Genomic DNA, 18,450 nt, shown 5'->3' with positions numbered 1-18,450 from the left:
TGGTTGTGAAACTTGAGCTAACGTGGAGTTAAAACAGAGCATGACGATATTATTCTATTCACCTCTAAGCACCTGAGCCCCTGGGGCTCTCTGTAATGTGTGTGTTGTGTGCCTGTGTGCCTGCTCAGCAGTGCATGCACTCCAGAGAGCCTGGGAGGAGATGAGAAACGAGACAGGAGAATAGAGGAGACTCTGGGCTGAGCCGTCCCCTCGCCTCTTCCCTGCATGCAGTGTGACTTCTGCTTTATGGCATGTGGCTGTATTAAACCGCAGAGCAATAATCTGGTGTCAAGTGGTGCAGAGACCATAGACATCAGTCATGGCGCTACCGTGCCATACTGTATCTGTGAGCCTCAGCAGCATGCAGCTGTCCGCTGCCGGTTTACCTCAGGTCTCCACAGCTTCATTCATTCACTCTTTCAGCTGTCAGACTCCTCTTCATGTGACACATTTGCATGCATTGTATTCTCTTCTTTCAGACACACTGTTGGGGCTCGGTATTGGTGAGAAATATGTCCGTAGCACCAAGTATTAAGGGCTCTGAAGCACTGAAACCTGGCGTCAAATGTGTGGCTAGATTATTCTTAGCTTATTCTTTTATTAGACAGTTCTCGGGATTTAAATCAAAAGTTTGTCCCACTGTATTTTAACATTCAAGAATTTTGCCTACTTTTATTCAATTAAAAAAGGCTTTTGTAGAAACGCTTTGTCATAATTCTTAAAGTAAAGTATAAAAAAACCCCTATCATTTGGTACTTGTATAAAACTCTAAAGCTGTCCATTGCGAGTAGCATTCAAAAATTTCAATCAACACCAAGCTGCACTTACTGTTCAGTAGAGTACAGTGGACACAGTGGCACAGAAGAAAGGACTCAGTTGGCTAATTTTTCGGTTCAAGTACTGCAGGAATTTAATTGTCCTTTCCTTCATCTCCTTTATTTTCCATATTTCTCCACCTGGAAACTGCACTTTGCAGCCACAGTGCTTTAAATGTGGTCAGTGGAACAACTCCGCCAGTAGTTAACGGAGCGTAAAGAGTTTCTCATTTACTTTCCTGCCTCCAGATTTTCACAGCTGGTCCCGCTTTTCAAAGTAGCTGACTTTCACTGTCCAGAAACCTTCTTTTTTTTCCTAACCTTCAGGCAGCTCTGTAATGAATGCCACATCTTCACTATGTCTGCTGCAGTTTCATTTTACATCTTTAATTTAGTGAGCTGAAAGTGAATTGACCCCAGTTGTTGCTGCCCAGTCCGCTATACTTATCGCAATTGCAAGGGTAAATTGCCACGAGGCAGAGTGCAGGAAATGGGTTCAGGGTGCGCAGATGCAAGGGTTGATAGGTCTGATGGAAACTAGCCGAAGCTGCAGTAAGGCTGATGCTTATTGCCTTTCATCAAAAGGAAAGTGAAGAAATCTGTCAGAGGAGGAGGAAGAGGAGGAATTCTCCACCTGGAATAACTGCCATTCCTTAAGTCTGCACTCGGCTGCTGGCTGCCTCAGAAGAGCAGATCCACGGCGGGCAAGATGAAACAGGAACTGACTGAGGCTCCTCGGCAGATGCCCACTTACACACACGCAATCTACATACACCGGCACGTGCACACAAGTGAACTCATGCATGACACTGACACACAGACACACAGATGCACAGACTTTACCTGGATGTGTCCTCTTCTGGCCATCTGGCCCTTTCTGGTGCGTCTGCAAGCCACTGTAGTAGTGTCTACAGAGAGCCGTCCAGATGTTCCCTCAGTTACCTGTCAAGGTGAGAAGAGCAATTTACAGCTGCTTCGACCTGGGAATTTACTTTGCTGCCTTTAGTTATTGTGAAGGTTGCAGTGCCTCTCTCATTCACTGAAGTCAAATATGTATAGACGACCTACAGCCATTCAGATAAAGACGTTCAATCAAAGTATGTGACTTGGGAGACCAGCTGCGCCATCACCTGTGTAATGAAAATGAGAAGACAAATAGCTGTGGCTTCATGCTTGGTAGAGCGTCTTAACTTTTCTTAAATCTCTGTTAATGTTGCATTTCGAAACCATGTCGTGTCTTAACAAAGAAATGGTACCACACTATTATGATTAAAAAAATAATAGCGAAGAAGAAGAAAGAAAGCTACAGACAGGAGACTGTTAGGTTAGCATTGCATAAAGACTAAAGCTAGGAGAAACAGCTAGCTTGGGTCTTTGCTTTACAGTTTTTGTTAAGATTATAAAAATGAGATGTGTTAATTTAAGACCTTTTAAAAGTGCTGGTAGGCACCTTTGGACAGAGCCTAGCTAGTCTAGCTAGCAAACCTGCTCACTAACATTAACTAGCTAGTCTCCTGGTTGTAGCTTCATATTTGATGGACAACACTAACTCTAACACTAACTCTATATAAACAACATGTTTGTTGGCAACATGCTAGCTGGCATTGCGCAAATTAGTTAGTTATATGTGGTCATTTTGAGTCGGTGCAATAATATTGAAAGTACCTGTTCACAGGTGTATGTTTACTGTGAGTAAAACTGAGTGTTTCAATTCAGAAGTCAGGCAATAAAAACTGAGGCCTGGTTTTGCTTTATTAGCGATCTTTTCATATATTATTTGGACTTAAAGCACCAGATAATGCTAAGATTGTGACAACACCTGGATACTTTTAGCTATTTTCCCATTGTTAGTGTATTTGAAGAATGATTGCCATGCATAATAGCACTTGTCGGAATGGGTTTGCTGCTGTTTGGTGAAGGATCATGTGTTACAATGAGCCAGACTGAAATGAAACAATGGATCTGCTGTCGAGGCTGGCAGGGCGATGTGTTATATAGCACAGGTCTGCAGAGCATGAGAACGGAGCAACAAAGGCAGAAATGTCAATGAGCAAATGATACAAATGCAACAAGAAGTGTAACCAGTGGGAGTTAATCAGTTTGACTTGTTAATTTAGGGCAAGCCGCCTGTGTGTGTGTGTGTGTGTGTGTTTGATGTGTCGCTCAGCGTGTGTGTGTGTGTGTGTGTGTGTGTGTGTGTGTGTGTGTGTGTGTGTGTGTGTGTGTGATTCTGAGTATGTGCTGATGTATGTATGTTTTTATGCACTCGGCGCTCCCACTGCCCAGCTCCATATGTCATGGTGAAGTGAGACGTGCATGATCCAGGCAGACTGCAGTCCATTATTGAGTCTGATTCAGAGTATTGGAAAACATAGTTGTTGAGATAAATTTTCAAGATGGTACACAGACACTGAGGAGCACTGAGTTGGAGGTAATCTCCTGCTGGCTCCATAAAAAGCGCTCAATTGACAGCAGGCCTTGTGGTAGCAGACAAATCGCCTGGCTTATAGCATTGTGCTGAAAGAGAACGCCAGTGCTGTGTGTCCTTGCCAAGATGGATATGCAGACAGCAAACTCCGGGCTGTTTGGGCGTGGCTCCCTTGCTCACAGCAAACAGTGGATCAGTGGAGTATGGTGCCTAAGTGGACTCTACGTTGCTTTGTTTGTTTTCCTCTTTGGCAGATGTTAATGGAGCTTCTACTATACTACTTCTCACCTGCCAGGTCAGAAGATGACCTCTTTGGCAACATTTACCCTCAGAGTGTGTCGCATCGAGTGTTGGATGTTGATGTTTGAGGAGCATTTTTACAAAAATTCAATTTGTGATCAATGTTTATTAGCATTTGTCAAAGTTCCAGTTTTTTTGTAGGAACTGTAATTTATTTCCTACTGAAATAAACTAATAAACAAACCAGTAAACTAAAAGATGACTGATTATATTATATACAGTATTTTGCATACAGGTTGAAGGTATGTTTAAATATGATGTATAGGAAGGGGCAATACTGCTGAAATTAAGCCAAATGTTTTTATATTTGCACTGTTGATGTATACAATTAGCAAATTATGACGTTATTATTATCACCTCACAAAGCTGATGTTGAACGTGAAAGCAAATTGTAGCGTATTTACACATCAGGCATACATGTAGCATGTATTAGCATTCGTTTTGAGTCATATTTCTGGCCGCCCGCCAAATATTCGCTCTTTTTTTATTTTTAGCTCTGTTTTAATCTCCACCAACTCCTGCGGAAAATACCCCTCAGTGGATCAATACAAGTACAATTGCAAAGTTTGTAACCCTAGTAAGCTAACTCAAAGTTAATGTATATGGAGTCCATACAGCTCTTCAAAGGTAGTGATCCTGTTAGCGAAGTCATTTTTCTCAACGATCCCAACAATCACATTTTTAGTTTGGGACTACTGGGTGCAATTTGATGTCTGTTCCTAGAGGAGCCTCTCAGTGACCAACAGTAGTAAACTGTGCAGCTGCTGTGTGAATGCACCAGTGTGCTTTCATGTCATATTTCTATATATATATATGTCTGGTTGCCAGTACGCATGCATCCCTGTGTTATTCTATTTGTGTTTGTGTAATAGCAGATGGATTGTGATGGGTTGTGTTGTGATTGGTAGATGGGTTATGCTAACCCGTCTCACTGGCCTCCCCAGCTACGCGTTGGGCCATTCTTTATTGTCAGGAGCTCATTCTGATACGTATATAGTGCTCCATAAATCCTGGCGCAGTGTGAAAATGCCAGTCAAAGTTCACGCTGCTCATGTTCATTTCATGCTTGAGTGTCCAGCTCCGTGAGGCAGGATGAGTGCGTGTATTGATGATGTGTGAATGTGCGTGTAAGTACCAGAGGAAAAAGAAAGAGACGAAGCACATTCAGAGTCCCTCCATCCTTTCCACTTTACCGCAGAAGTCATCCATCTTTCTGAACTTAACTGCTACCAATTTATGATTGCATTATTACAGTCAGAGTTTTATAAAACGCAGGCCTGGTGGTGGCCTGGTAAATGGAGAAGGTGACTGGCCGGTGCCATTACTCGGGTACTCAGCGGGCTTAGCTCAAGGAGAAATATGATGAGAATACAAGCTCTCTTTAGCTCTGATATCGGCCCTGCTGGTTTTTGACTCACTCGTGGTTTGGTGCTTATAGCGGCTTGGCTGGGCAATAATTCAATATGTTGGTTTATCAACTTTCAATGGACTCATGTCATGATTAAATCATATATTGAGTTAGCAATTAAGTTATCTAAATTGATAATAACAAGCGCATACTAACTCAAATTGCTAAAAAAAAATCAGCTTTTGGTAATACCTCAGTGTAGTTAAATCAAACTATTGTCTTTATCTTATTACTTCGTATTTGTGTGCAGTCAGTGTAGAGCTAGAAATATTCTATTCTTCTTTTACTTGAAGCTGTCATGTTCATTTTGCATTAAAGTTCTGAATTAAATGAGAAAATACTCATTATTTTTCATTTGCATTATTTCACACAGGTGTTTACAATACCATGTAGTTATTTAATAGAGAATATTTATTAACTGAATCACCAGAAAACATGATATATCATGATTTATATCTTTATCAAGGTATGAAATGACCTAAACTGAGATAGAAGATTTTGTTCATCTCGCCCAGCCCTCCCACATATACTGTAAAACTAGAATTCACTCAGTTATTAGCCTAATCATTGGTTTGTCTTGTTAAATATCCCAAACGTCTGATTTCCACCAAAACATTGATCCCCTTTATAGACGGAAGGGGTACAATAACAGACGTGTTATAGCACAGTACTCGTATTTCTTTCATTATTGAATGACTTGACTTTGCAATTTGCCTGCTGACATTTGAAAGGAAATGGCATAGCGAGGCATTTTACAAAATGGCAGCAAAGTTGCTTTTAATCCCACGGAATACTGTGTTGCTGAGTTTCTCAATAGGCGGAACACCGAAAAGGTCAACCTCCGCTGTATGGATTTTCATAATGGATTTTCACCAGAAAGAAATACACTAAGATACAGTAGCAGTGTTGTTTGTCTGTGAATGGCAGGTGAGGTCTTTTTCTCCGATTTTTGCACAAACCCTTAGAGAAGCATTCAAAGCAGCGACGGTCGAGATACATTGTGGTTTTTGCTACTTTCATACGGCTTGACTTAACTTTATCATGAAAGAGAATCGATTTTCACCCCTTCTTTGCTAAACTTAGTATAGCCTCAAGTACTGATACCGGACAGCTTCCCTTTTAAATGTCTCATCCAATGATCTGCTCGGCTGAGTGAACACAATGAGAGAGAAAAAGGCCCTTTATAATATCTCCTCAAAGTGGATAAAAGTGTTCCATTGTACCTTGAACTTTCAGAAACAGTAAAGAGAAGCACATTTAGTTTGGAGGTCACAGAACACAATGTAAATGAGGCTAATTAGATTTACCCTCAGATCAGCAGATATATAGAGTGCTGTCTTGAGAAACGATGCCATCTTGAGCTTGTCATTACTCCCAGCGGATGCTTGTGGAGTAAACCTTCCCCTGCCTTCTCCCATGATCCGACTCCCATTAATACATCCGTCCTTTATGCTTCCCCTCTTGTTACTGCCGCTCTATTTTATGATGTCAGTCTCTCCACTGAAGAGCTCTGGGCTGTTTTATCTCCTTCGTGTGTGTCGGGCACTTAAACGTAAACCTCTCTGTTTACGAGTCCCAAACTGCCTCTCCATCCTCTGTGTTTGCTGCTCAGTATCAGTTCAGCATTGCCCATAAAAGCACCGCTATCCTCGCTGTTTTCCAGGGACTCACTGTTGGGCCTCGCTCTGCAGACCCCCAGCTAAGAGCTGTCCGATTCCCATGCTGGGTGTGAGAACAAGTCTGCAAGAGAGTGTGTGGACAAGTACGTGTGTATATGTGTACATGGTTATTCGTAGAATTGTGTCTTTGGCCCAACTGAACGTAGTTCAATAGCCTTGCCGTTCACTTGTCTTTGGAGCTGCTTTCAGTTGGTATTTTGTTCCTACATGCTGGCGTTTGTTTTTTGTATGTATTTTAGGTGGTTAACTGCTTCTCTCAGAAGCCTTTAAATCAACACGAGCGACAGTAGCTGTTGTTTACTACTCTAAATTTGTAACTTTTTATTTAGCATTTGGGCCGGAATGCCTTTGAACGTGTCTGTGCGACACGGAAACGCTTCCCTCCCTCTGTGAAAAGGAGGGAAGCTCTCGGGGAGCACACCCGTGTCTTTGGCCTTGGTGGATTCCTGCATAGCTTTACTGTTCAGAGGTGGAGTGGAGGCTACTGTTGTGTTCAGTCCGCTGACCCTTTGCTGTGTCCAACTACCCCCCCCCCCCCCCCCCCAACAACTCAGTCAAAACGTACAAAACCAGGGTCCTTCTCTCATGTCCGCTGCAAGTCCAGACAGCTAGCGGGCCGTAAAGCTATTATGTGGTCAAACTTAAATGCGTGGTTTTATTTACACACAGCATTTTTACAGGTTGTGTCAGCTTCAGTTGGAGGTTTAAGCAATGTGTTGGTTTCCAGGGGAGGCGTTAGTCCTACAAAGCAATGCTGACCTTTGACTTGACCTCATGAGATGTTCAGATATAATTTATATGATCGACATCTTTAATTAATCTTTTCTTGTGGTTTTCATCGGGCTCGTAGATGCACAAATCGTGATTTTTCTCTTTTACTTTTCTTTTCTTTCCTTTTCATGTGCTGCTCCTGCCCCCAAACACAGGTAAACATGCACACATGTATTCCATTTCTATAACAAGGCCCATCCGTCAGTCTGAGCATTTCTTCACTGAAATGTATTCACCGCTGTCAAACGGTCATTACCACTTCCATCTAGCGAGAAGCTACCCTCCTCCTCCCTATTCTGTCCATCCACTGACCCCTCGGCCTCCCCTCATCCCATGCTGGGCATTTATGTCTTCATCTCTTTGTGAGTCGAAGGCTGTTTTGGCTGCGGCGTCCAATGGAGGGGTGAAACCAGGGCACACTTGAACTCCCAAAGGAGAGGGGCAGCTGGAGACCACATTTGAACTGGATTTGACCTGTCCAACCGAACCTGATTTGTGTGTTTTGATATCTTTGACATCCTTTCTTATGCATTTACATACACATCTAGAATCAGTTTCCAGCAGCGGTTGGTTCCCATGCTAGAAAGCATTTAGGAAAGTGATTCCTGCTTGAGTTGTTAAGTTATAGAGGGTGCCGTAAAAGCCCTACAGTAGCCATTCAAAGTCATGGTGGCGCTGTGGGGATGGAGGGCTCGAGGCTCCTGCTTTAGCTGAACAATACTTAATTAGCTCATAAACAAAGGCTAGTGGGGGATCAGAGGGGGCAATCAAAGCGTCCCGTTCCTTTGAGCTTCTCTCGCCGTCAACAAAGCCCTTCTAATGGCCCCGTCACTCCGCTTGTTGTGTCTCACTACGGTGTGCTTCCTGACAACATAAAAGGCTCACATTCCAAAAAAGAGCCTCGGACAAGAGACGATGCCCGTCCACACCTCCCTTCGGCCAGCGGCGCTCCCCACCCTTTCCTCTCGCTTGCCAGATATTGACATTGCTCCTCCGCTCACCTCCGCGGTGTACGTTTGGTTCCCCGTGGCGACCGCTGAAGCTTTCATCTCCCCTCTTTCAGTCTTGTGTCCGTGACTTTGGTGGTCTGTTTTATTGCGTCCCTTTGTGTGACGCTGTGCTGGCACGCTGCTGGGAGCCTGTGAGGGAAGTGCACCACTGTGCCAGGACCTTGAGGGGTTATTCAAGCTTGGCATGAAGGCAGGTGTGTAAGTCGTATGTGTGTGTGTGTGTGTGTGTGTGTGTGTGTGTGTGTGTGTGTGTGTCAGGTGTGCATGCATGTGCGTCACAGTGGCGTGGTGTCCATGTTTGTACAAGACAGCGAGTGTGTTATGTTTTATATGTTTGGACACGAGGCCCTCTAAAGAAAACAGACGTTCCACCGCCACACGAGGACGGCCAGGCAGCAGGTCGGAGGCAATCTCTGCTTGTTTGTGCGACTGTGTTATCATCTCCTGTTTCCTGTCAAAACAGGAAAAGACATGGGCGAAAATGGAGGTTCGGAAAGTGCTGCCTTGATGTGCGTTGGCTGGAGATCCAGCTCTGCCTGACAGTGACCCTCCTGGCCAGGAAAAACAGACCCGTTCAGGGCGTAACCCACTGCGGGATACTTCATGGTGTTATTTTGATCACTTTCACAAAGCACGGCGAGGGATGCTTTTGCCAGCTGTTGACACAGGTCTGGGTCATTTTTGTCTCCAAAACAGTGCAGGAGCAGCGGGCGGAGAAACGGAGGGAGACGTCCCATCTGGACGTGTCCCTTTGGCTGGCGGCCTCACATGATTGTGGTCTCTGTTTAGGAAGGGAAATCCTCTTTGACATTTAGTTAATCATGAAAGCGAGACACTCCTTTTCTTTGGATGATCCCTGGACCTCCATCACAATACCTTTTCCGTCAGGCTGGAGTTGTCATGTGATTTTATCCATCCATCACACATATTTGTTCATTCTTTACAACAGGATTGCACACACACACACACACACACACACACACACACACACAGTAGACCTGGTAAATGCTCTTTTATGGGGCGTAACTGCGAGAACATTCCAGACAGTAGAGTCAGCTATCAGTGTGGTTCAGGCGGCTTACTGCTGATGGCATGGCAGGTAAAAGCCCCGGCGTCTGCTGTGATATGGCTAAATGAGAAGGCACGGACAGGCACGCTGCACAAACAGCTGATTAGGGAGCCGGCTAATTATTGACTGTTGAAAAATGATAGCCATCTCCCGCTCTGCTCCGCTTAGGGAGTCACTGTGTAAAACTGAGAGTTACTCTTGTGTGGAATTCCAAGAGTTCGAAGGCAGAGTTAACTTTAGCTCTTTATGGGGTCTCTAAAAAAGAAAGAGCTGCTTGCACAAGAATGCTATTGTTAGGCTGAGCAGATTGCACCAAGCGGGCTTTTCGTTTTCCCAACAATTTGTGTTGAGGCCTTAGTGACCTCCACTTTATTTCACTACCACTGCTTCAGTTTTTTTTGGATGTGTGTATTTGATCAGTAACTGAACATGAGTCCTGACAGGTAAACATTGGTGATACTTCCCTCAGCACGTAGCGTCCAGAGCGGCAGCAGTGGTCTGCTCCTTTCTCCGTGACCCAGATTAAGATACGGCGTGTGCTTGTTGACTGGGGTCGTTGTCATCAGCAGGCGGGTCGGAGTTCATTTGTCTTTCTTGACAGACCTTCATGTGGTGTTGCCGTGCTTTGGCAGAAGGCCACACCGACGCTGACCTCCATGAGTCGCGCAATTAGTTACCCTTTGACCCCTCAGTCCCACAATCAAACTCAGGGCATGGACCGGGCATGCTTCTGCATCTCCAGACCCACTTTACATATGACTATGTGTGTGTGTGTGTGTGTGTGTGTGTGTGTTTGTAGCTCAAAAAGGCACAGATGTAGTATGTGATTCAGTCTGACGTGATGTAATAGCTTGTTCTTCTTTCAGTCTACTTCACACTTGAAATTAAAGAAAATAAAGCGTCTGGAGTCATGCATAGAAATCTTCACCCCCAACCTAATGATATACAGTATCAAGCAACTTTCCATTCTCCAATAAAAAAGATCCATTAGTCTGATTCCATCTGCTGCAAACTGTACAGCTTTCCTCCTTGAGTGACTATTGTTATTTAACTGATCTTAACTGGGTGTTTCTCATGCTCTTAAAGAGCTGTTAAAGTGCATCACTCAAGGCTCATGTAGACAGACAGACTCAGATGAACGCCGTTATACCCTTGAGCCAAAAATATAAATCTCACTGCAGACTCAAGCTCTCCACTTTCACTTTGTTTGACATGATCCGTCCTTGCGGTGTGGCTTTGAACACGCAATTCAGCTGTGGACCTGCATGCTTCCTTCTATTTCTCTCAAGACTTCGTGTATCTCCATCACGACGGATTCCTCAACTCTCACCAAGCTCTTCTGTGTTTTGACATTTAATATGAGCAGGCAGGAGAGAAAGCGCCTGAAGATTGTGAAGAGCACAATTCAAGACGGAACTCAACAAAGCTGCCAACAACTCCGAAGTTATCTCTTCATTTCGCGATGGGAAATGACAGCAGCGATGTCCTTGTCCCTGTCATGTGAATAGAGACGGTTTCGTAACTTGTTCCCTGTTTTGCGTTTGGCTGAGAAAAGGCTAGATTGGCAGTCTCCAGTTTGTCAGTGATTTGTCCGACCTCTCAGGAGGAGGCTCGTTCAAACAGGTGGATAAGATACAAAGCTTTCTCAAATTGGTCTGCTTTCTCCAGTGTGCTGCAGCGTGTTCGAGCATTACCTCTGCTAGTCCTTTTGTTAGTCTAGTCAGTTTTTCAGTCCGTCTGTTGGTCCAGACTGAAACATCTTAGCACAGATTCGGTTGATGCCCTGACTTTTCCTCTAGCACCATCAGCAGGTCAACATTTCATTTGTCCAACACTTTGGTTTATGACCAAATATGGGAAACAGTATACCTGCTTTACGTGCTAACATTGTCATTGTGAGAACGTTAGCATGCTGACGTTAGCATTCAGCTGAACAGTGACACTGGGCCTAAGTTCAGCCTCACAGAGTCAGTCAGTCTTGTTTCAGTATGATGCCAGAAAAATGTTCCATTTCACTTTGTTGTAACTGAAAACATTATGAAATATAGCACAATTGAATGAATTCATCAATTATTATTTCTTCATAAAAAATAAAGTGAATATTTTTCAGCCCAGCCAATCTTCACCAACTCATTTGAATATTAAGTGAAATGGTTGGAGTTGCTTTTTTTTTGTTGCGGGCCACAAGGCCATTTGCAGGATGCTATTGTTTCTCCAAGACAAAGTGGCAAAATGTGCATGTGAAAACATTTTGATAAGCCAAGCATTTTCTAGGACGGTGAATGAAAATCCTTCGGACTCAGTAAGTGGATTAGTGTGCGCTATTCTCCACCGAGATAGTTCAGCCCACTTCCTTATCTCGCTGATGTTCAATTGAATATGTCTAGACGTCTCAATTAGCAAGAAAAAACCCCAACAAAACCCAGATACTGGTTAGTGCTTATCTACCAGTACTCTCACCAGCCTTCAACAACTAGTTCTCATAAACAGACTACAGTTTTCCATTAATACAGCCCTTCCTGGCTGAAAGCCCTGGGCTGATGTTTACATTTCTATTATTAGTGATAATTGTGTTCTGTGAGAAGTCATTGGCATGGTAATGACATCTTTCAAGATAAATTAGTATTCCCCCTCTCTCTCTGCCTCACCTACACTAGGCTGTTGCACCAGACTGAATCTGCCGCTCGCAACTCTGCTGCTCCATTGTTCTCCCGACACGCAGCAGCTCTGTGAGACACAAAGCATGTCACTCTCTGAGATAAAGCTCTGCAGACTGGGAGTGGATGGGATAGGGACGCTCAGCACAGCTCACCTTGGCTCAGGGTGATTTGCGCTTTGCTGTATGAACACGGTTAAGGAGCCAAAATGGGGGGGGGGACTAACCTTTAGCTCGTTCTACAGTCCCTACGGCTTTGTGTTGCTAATCAGTCACACGGTTGCTCCCGCATCCGCGCCGGCACATGGGCCGATAAGTGAAAATTGAGATATCCTCCAAATACAAAAAAAAGAAAAGTGCCATGCTCAACAATAACCACTTGCAGTGGTTCATTATGTGGCTTCACAAACCAAATCTCTAGTCACTCCGTGTGTAGAGAGGGGGAGTGGGAGGGAGACTGAAACTCCAGCAGCAACAGAAAACTTGAATATTTATCCACATGGCAGCTCGCCAGCATAATTACTGTACCGTCCATTCCAAGAGGAGAGTGGAGAGAATAATTGTCGTAGGATACTCAACACTTCACCTTGTCATCACTTTCCTGCCGCTCTGTTTTCATGACTTGGAGTATGCATGCGTTTACACGCAAGGTGTCTGAGATGAAATATTGCAATGGTCATATAAAATGAGGCCAAAGCGCTCCTTATATGTTCATGTGGTGCTCGGCATGAAAAAGTATTTAAATTTAAATCTAAAAATGATTAATTCTGATCATGTTGTTGATGCGTAGACTGAGATTTCTTTTTCCATTATGGGATCTGGAGGATGTTGTCGGAGATACCGTATGCAATTACTTCTGTTTGAGCATGAGTAACCCCCTTTGCATTTTTTGTCTGATAATTAACTGTTTGCGCGCACACTTGCACGTCACACTTTACTCTCCGCGTGGCTGAGGGAGCCCTGCGATGGGGATCAGTTGCCATAAGCGTTAGCGGCAGTTTGTTTTCTCTGTAAATAAACTGCAGGGAACCGGGAGTGCTCCGTTTCCCAGTCCAAACGAAAAGCCCTCCCGTAGAACAAGCTGCATTAGAATGCAGCTCTCTTGGTGCGACAGCTCCGAGAGAGGAGAAGCAGGTGGCTGTCATCACTGCGTGTAGACTGAATGGGGGTTTGAAATACAAGTGAAGTAGTGGTTTGGGCTGTTGGAGGGAACTATTGTATCAGGATCCTCTATTTGGCAGTGAGTGTTTTTTAGAGTGGGCTCTTAGACAAAAATAGATCTCTCAACGGGCTCCAGTGGATGGATACTGAATACTGTTTCAGTTTCACGCTGCACATTAATGAGGACTTTGCAAACGTATGGAACAGCGGGGGAAGTTTCATTTCGGCCGAAAATGCTCAGTTTTAGCTTTTAAGTGCCAGTGGTCATATGGTGTTACTCATGCATCCTTTTGCGAAATAGCAGATTGAGAGGAGAGGACCAGCCACTAATCTCTACGTTTCATTAGCGATGCTCTCTGAGAATGTGCCAGATGATTTTTAACCCTCTCACCTTGTTTTCAACCTCCATCCCCTCGCCCAACCTTTCCTTCCCCTCCTCTGTCCTTGCTCTCACCTGCAGGTTACAGCAACACCTGGCTCCTGCCTCTCCAGCTTGCCTGTTGAATTTTTTATGATGTACTCATCTTTGGTCTGTTTCCACAGCCGAGCCTGGTCGGTGGTAGAGAAACTACCCTGAGAGCGTCTCTGAGCCAAAAATCAGCCATTCTAATTAGAGGTGCACAATTGTTGGTGCAAGTGTACATAAACACAATCCACCGCGTCCCCGGTGAGAGCAGCATAGCAAACAGCCCTGCTGCTGTCTGACGTGCTCCACCGCAGCTACTGTACTCAAGTGGAAAATATTTCAGGTGAAAAAAAGTGTATCTGGCAATGCAGCTGAGCATTACTTCCACTAATGAGAAAACTTTGGATGGATCATTCATGTTGTTCTCTCTGTGAAAGCCAGAGCACTGTTCCATCTCCGAAATCACTTTCTTATTGAGTTGAATTAAAGGAGTCTTTGGGGCAGTTGCCTCACTCTCCCACTGGTGAGTCCAGGCTGGACCTCTCAACAGCCCGACCTCGGCCAAAGCCGATGAAATGAAAGCTTGACGGATCTGGGGCTGAGACAGTAAAGGCTGCCTTGCATCCACAGAAAAGAGAGAGAGAGAGAGAGAGAGAGATGTTGGTGAGGGGGGAGCGGGAGAATGAAGTCTGTCCAAACAGTCTGAAAGGGGCTTGTTTTCTTTTTGTGCGTGAGTGAACAGGAAAAGGTAATTAACTGGCCAAGTGGCGAAAGACTGGAGTGATGGATGGGTGTGGTGTAAAGAGACAGCCACACAAGGACACGCACACACACACACACACATACACGCACATCCATTTCTTCCTCTTGGTTTACTGAACCTTTTATATAGTCACACTTTTATAAAAACATGTACAGTGTGTGTCATTCTGCCTCCAGTAAGAGGAGCTTCAAGCACTCACACCCTGATAAATGGGTCCACCATATGGAGTGGTGACACATCATTATGGGGGGTCATTAATGGTTGCAGGGTGGTTTGGCAAAGACTCCTGAGTGATTACATCTGACTCTATCTATGTTTAACCTGAGGGTCAGCAGGATCTATGGCCCTTTTTATTTTTGATGGACAGCGACATCTGTTTTTATGGATGACAGCAGAAGCTGAAGGCTGCACTGTGGCGTACAGTGAGCTGTACAGTGAGCTGAACAAAAAGTATACATGTCGCACCAGATCTTATCAAGGTATTCCTAAAAAAAAGAAAGAAAAAAAAAAAGGTCACAACTGCACTCATTCTTGTGTGCTCTTTCTAATGGCCCTGTAAACGTTCATCGTCTGAGGATTTGTCGGTGGGATATTCTGGACAGGTTATCATGTGTTGAAAGTGTCACCGAGGGGTAAAGCCTATTTGCATTTTCTGTCAGCCATTCACTGACAGTTAAAGGGAGGTAAGGGCTAAATCACACGGGGCAGACAGACAGACGTCTGTGAGCTCCTCACAAACAGATGCTTGATGCAGGGAGACCTGGCTGGTCATCTAAGAGAATGCTGATGCAAAAAATCCGATGTACTTCTCCAAACAAGGTAATTGTCAGTTTGATCTAAAAAAAATGGGGAAGTTTGTTCATTGTAAAGTGTTGTTGTTGACTTTGTAAGTAAGCAGTTTGTCTTCAAGATAGTTGCAGAATTTAGTAATGCTATCTTATCGCTCTGAGGAAAATTGTAATATTGTAAAGTCCGAGGTGAAAAGGTGTAACACTGGATATTTAGTAGACCTCACCTGCTGCTTGTTTCTTAGTGCTTCACCTTTATTTAACCAGGAGGTTTACAAGAGGAGCAGGGAGAGAAGCCTCTGGAAAGCATTTTGCGAGCATTTCTCTCACAGAAGCTCAAACTACATTTAGACTCTTATCGCATTATCTGAATAATAGGAGAGGAGTTAGACAAAAGCCACATTTCACATTAGAAATGCAGTAAAAAGCAGCAGAGATATTTCACAATGATTTGATGGAAACTCATTGTGCGCCAATAAAAAAAGCCCAAAGACTGACAGAAAAATGAATCATTTTCTTTCACACAGCTATAGAGGATGAATGAATTCAGTAGTGCATAGCGCTGGGTGCTTTTTTTTTGTCTGAGGTGCTATTATGTGGTCGGTAATGACGGTGTTGCTGCAGATAGCGTGCTTTGTTTGGGGGAAAGTCTTATTACGGGTTTGTTTAATCCTGTCAAGTCAGCAAACGGGGGCAAACATCTGTTTCATGTGATTTGGTGAGCCGTCCCATTCTGTGTTCTACCAAAGGCATTCCCACAGAGTTAAATAGCATGCTGGTGTGACATCCTGAGTCATTGTCTTCTCTGCCTCCGAGCAGGCAGTGGTTAAATTTAATGGTCTGTATCCCAGATCTGCTGCTGCACTAAAAGTTCTACCTGATACCTAATCAGAGTCGCCGGCCTTCCACCTCTCTTCTCCTTCAGGGGATCCGAGCCGAGTCGGCTGGCTTGAAGGTTGAGGTGGTGGGAACGTTTGAGAAGGGAGCAGGGGGCAGAGAGGGATTACACCGCTGGATGTGTTACTTTCATCCTGGGAATGTAATCTGCCTTAATGCCCTGTGCTCACCCGGGGCAAGGCCAGCAGCTGTGCTCGTTTTTCTCCCAACTTGGCTGTCAGGGCGAGCCGGGCTACCTGTGGGAAAGCAGGCCTGCTGGAAGGTCTCGTCCTCACCCCGGGATCTGGACTGCCAGGGCTCCTGCGGTTTATTGGGGGGGGGGCAATCCCTTTGAGACTTATGGAGACGGTGTGTGGTTAGGGTCAACACTGTCTCACGCCAAGCAAACACAGATTGGCTGGGTCGCATCCTTACAGGGAAGCAGAGGAAGGGAAAGCCGGGAGTTGAAAGGGCATTAAATTTGGCAGCTGCTGTGTGGTCTTGACTTTACAAGAAATGCAGTCATAGGAAGTACTGGAGGATTGTAATGTGTAAACAGGACTGGTGCTGGTGAGAGCACAGTTTAGCGAGGACAGATATAAAGCAGCGTGGTGTTGTACTTGACTCTCTTGGAGGAATGTTTCCATGCTGCTCGAATAATAAAAGAGAAACCTGGAAGGGGAAAGAAAGAAACGAAGACTGAACACTTTAATATTAAGGTCAACTTTGCTACAATGCCGGTTCTGGGCTGATTCTGGGCGAATCGCACCCTGAGTGATGTTGGAAATAAGAAAGTAAATCACATTCAGACAGAATGCTACAGATTACCGGCAATTGTAAAACAGTTCAGACAGGAGCTGCATGCCGCGTGCTCCGGAATGTCAGAACTTTTCACTGTATTTCTTTTCTCATCAGAGATGCACATTGATACAATTTTGCTTCATTTCTCTTTCTGCCACTGCTGCAGTGGGTCACAGTGGGCTCTGCTGGAATGGAAAATATGGTTTCCAGGGTATTTTGCTTTCAATGGAGCGTGCCTAAAAGTCTCTCGGCTAGCAAGGAGCCTCATGCATTTCAAATCTCTATGACCTTCCCTTGATTTAAGGCAGCTTGCCGTATCTGGCCTGGCGCTCCACATCAGAGGCACGTCAGACGCTGAATGCCGAAACAGTCAGAAGGCGTTTTCACTTTGTCTGGTTAGAGAAAAGGTGTTCTGACGAGGACGAGGTAAATGAGGTGTGATTTGAGGAAGAATCCTATGTGTGACTTTGCCCGGTGGTGCCGTTTGCGCCTTAAGGAGGCATGGGAGAGAAATCATGCACATCTTTCTCCCTGTCTCCTCATCCATACAGTAAGTGGTTACGGCTGAGCTTGTTTCCATCAGCCTCTGGGCATGGGGTGTCTGTGATGACACTCTCCATCAAGCCAGAGAGACAGTCAGTTAGTCGGGTGGCTCTCTCTCCTGCTGCTGCTGCTGCTGCTGCTGCTGCTGCTGATGCTGCTGCCCTGGTTTTCATCACAGTTAGTGCGAGGGACAGAGACAAACTTAGGTCTCTAAGGGCAGCGAAGGGCTCATTCCAAAGGCAGGGCTTCCTCTCTCCCCAGTGTGCTCGGCACACCATGCTTTCCATAATAAGGCCATAGCATCTGACTGCATTTGTCCCCAGAGTTTAATAAAGATCAGTGCTGACAGGCAGTAAACCAACACAACCACCCACGAGCCTCCAGGCAAGGGCCACAACCCCCGGCCTACCTCCTCCCACCTCCCTTTCTCTCCCTGTCCTCTCATCCTCGCTCGTGCATTTTGAGCCTCTCTCTACGGATAAACCTCGGGTTGAAAAACAGAAACCATCTCCGACTCGTACAGAACAATGGCCGAGGAGTCAGAGGCCTGAAGTAGCTCCACGCCTCTCTTGGGAATGCTTTGAACATGTGGCTTGTGTTGATGCCGTGCATTACATACTTCTCCTCAGCAGTGCTGCTCTTCACACCCACTTGCACCTGTCAGTAGTAGATCACATGGTTGATAAAAGAAACAATATGACTTTGGGGGTTGGGCGCACCCATGCGTCATATGTTTTATGTTTATGCACAAGCTCTCAAGCAGTTTGCTTGAACGTGATGGCACAAACATAAGAGTAAACAGTTTGAGCTTGTAGCTGCACGGTACCTTTTCAGCAAGCTTAACTGTGTTAGATCTAAATGTATGTTTTTTTTATATCCAAGCTACATTGTCTGAGCGATTCGGTGAAATATCTACCGATCTGGATGCCCTTGTATGATATGCTCTTCTCCACCTTTCATGTACCATATCGAGATG

The sequence above is a fragment of the Pholis gunnellus genome, assembly GCF_910591455.1.
Source record: "Pholis gunnellus genome assembly, chromosome: 15".
Lineage (NCBI taxonomy): Eukaryota > Metazoa > Chordata > Actinopteri > Perciformes > Pholidae > Pholis > Pholis gunnellus.
The sequence above is the reverse complement of the archived record's forward strand: the minus strand, read 5'-3'. Positions refer to the sequence as shown.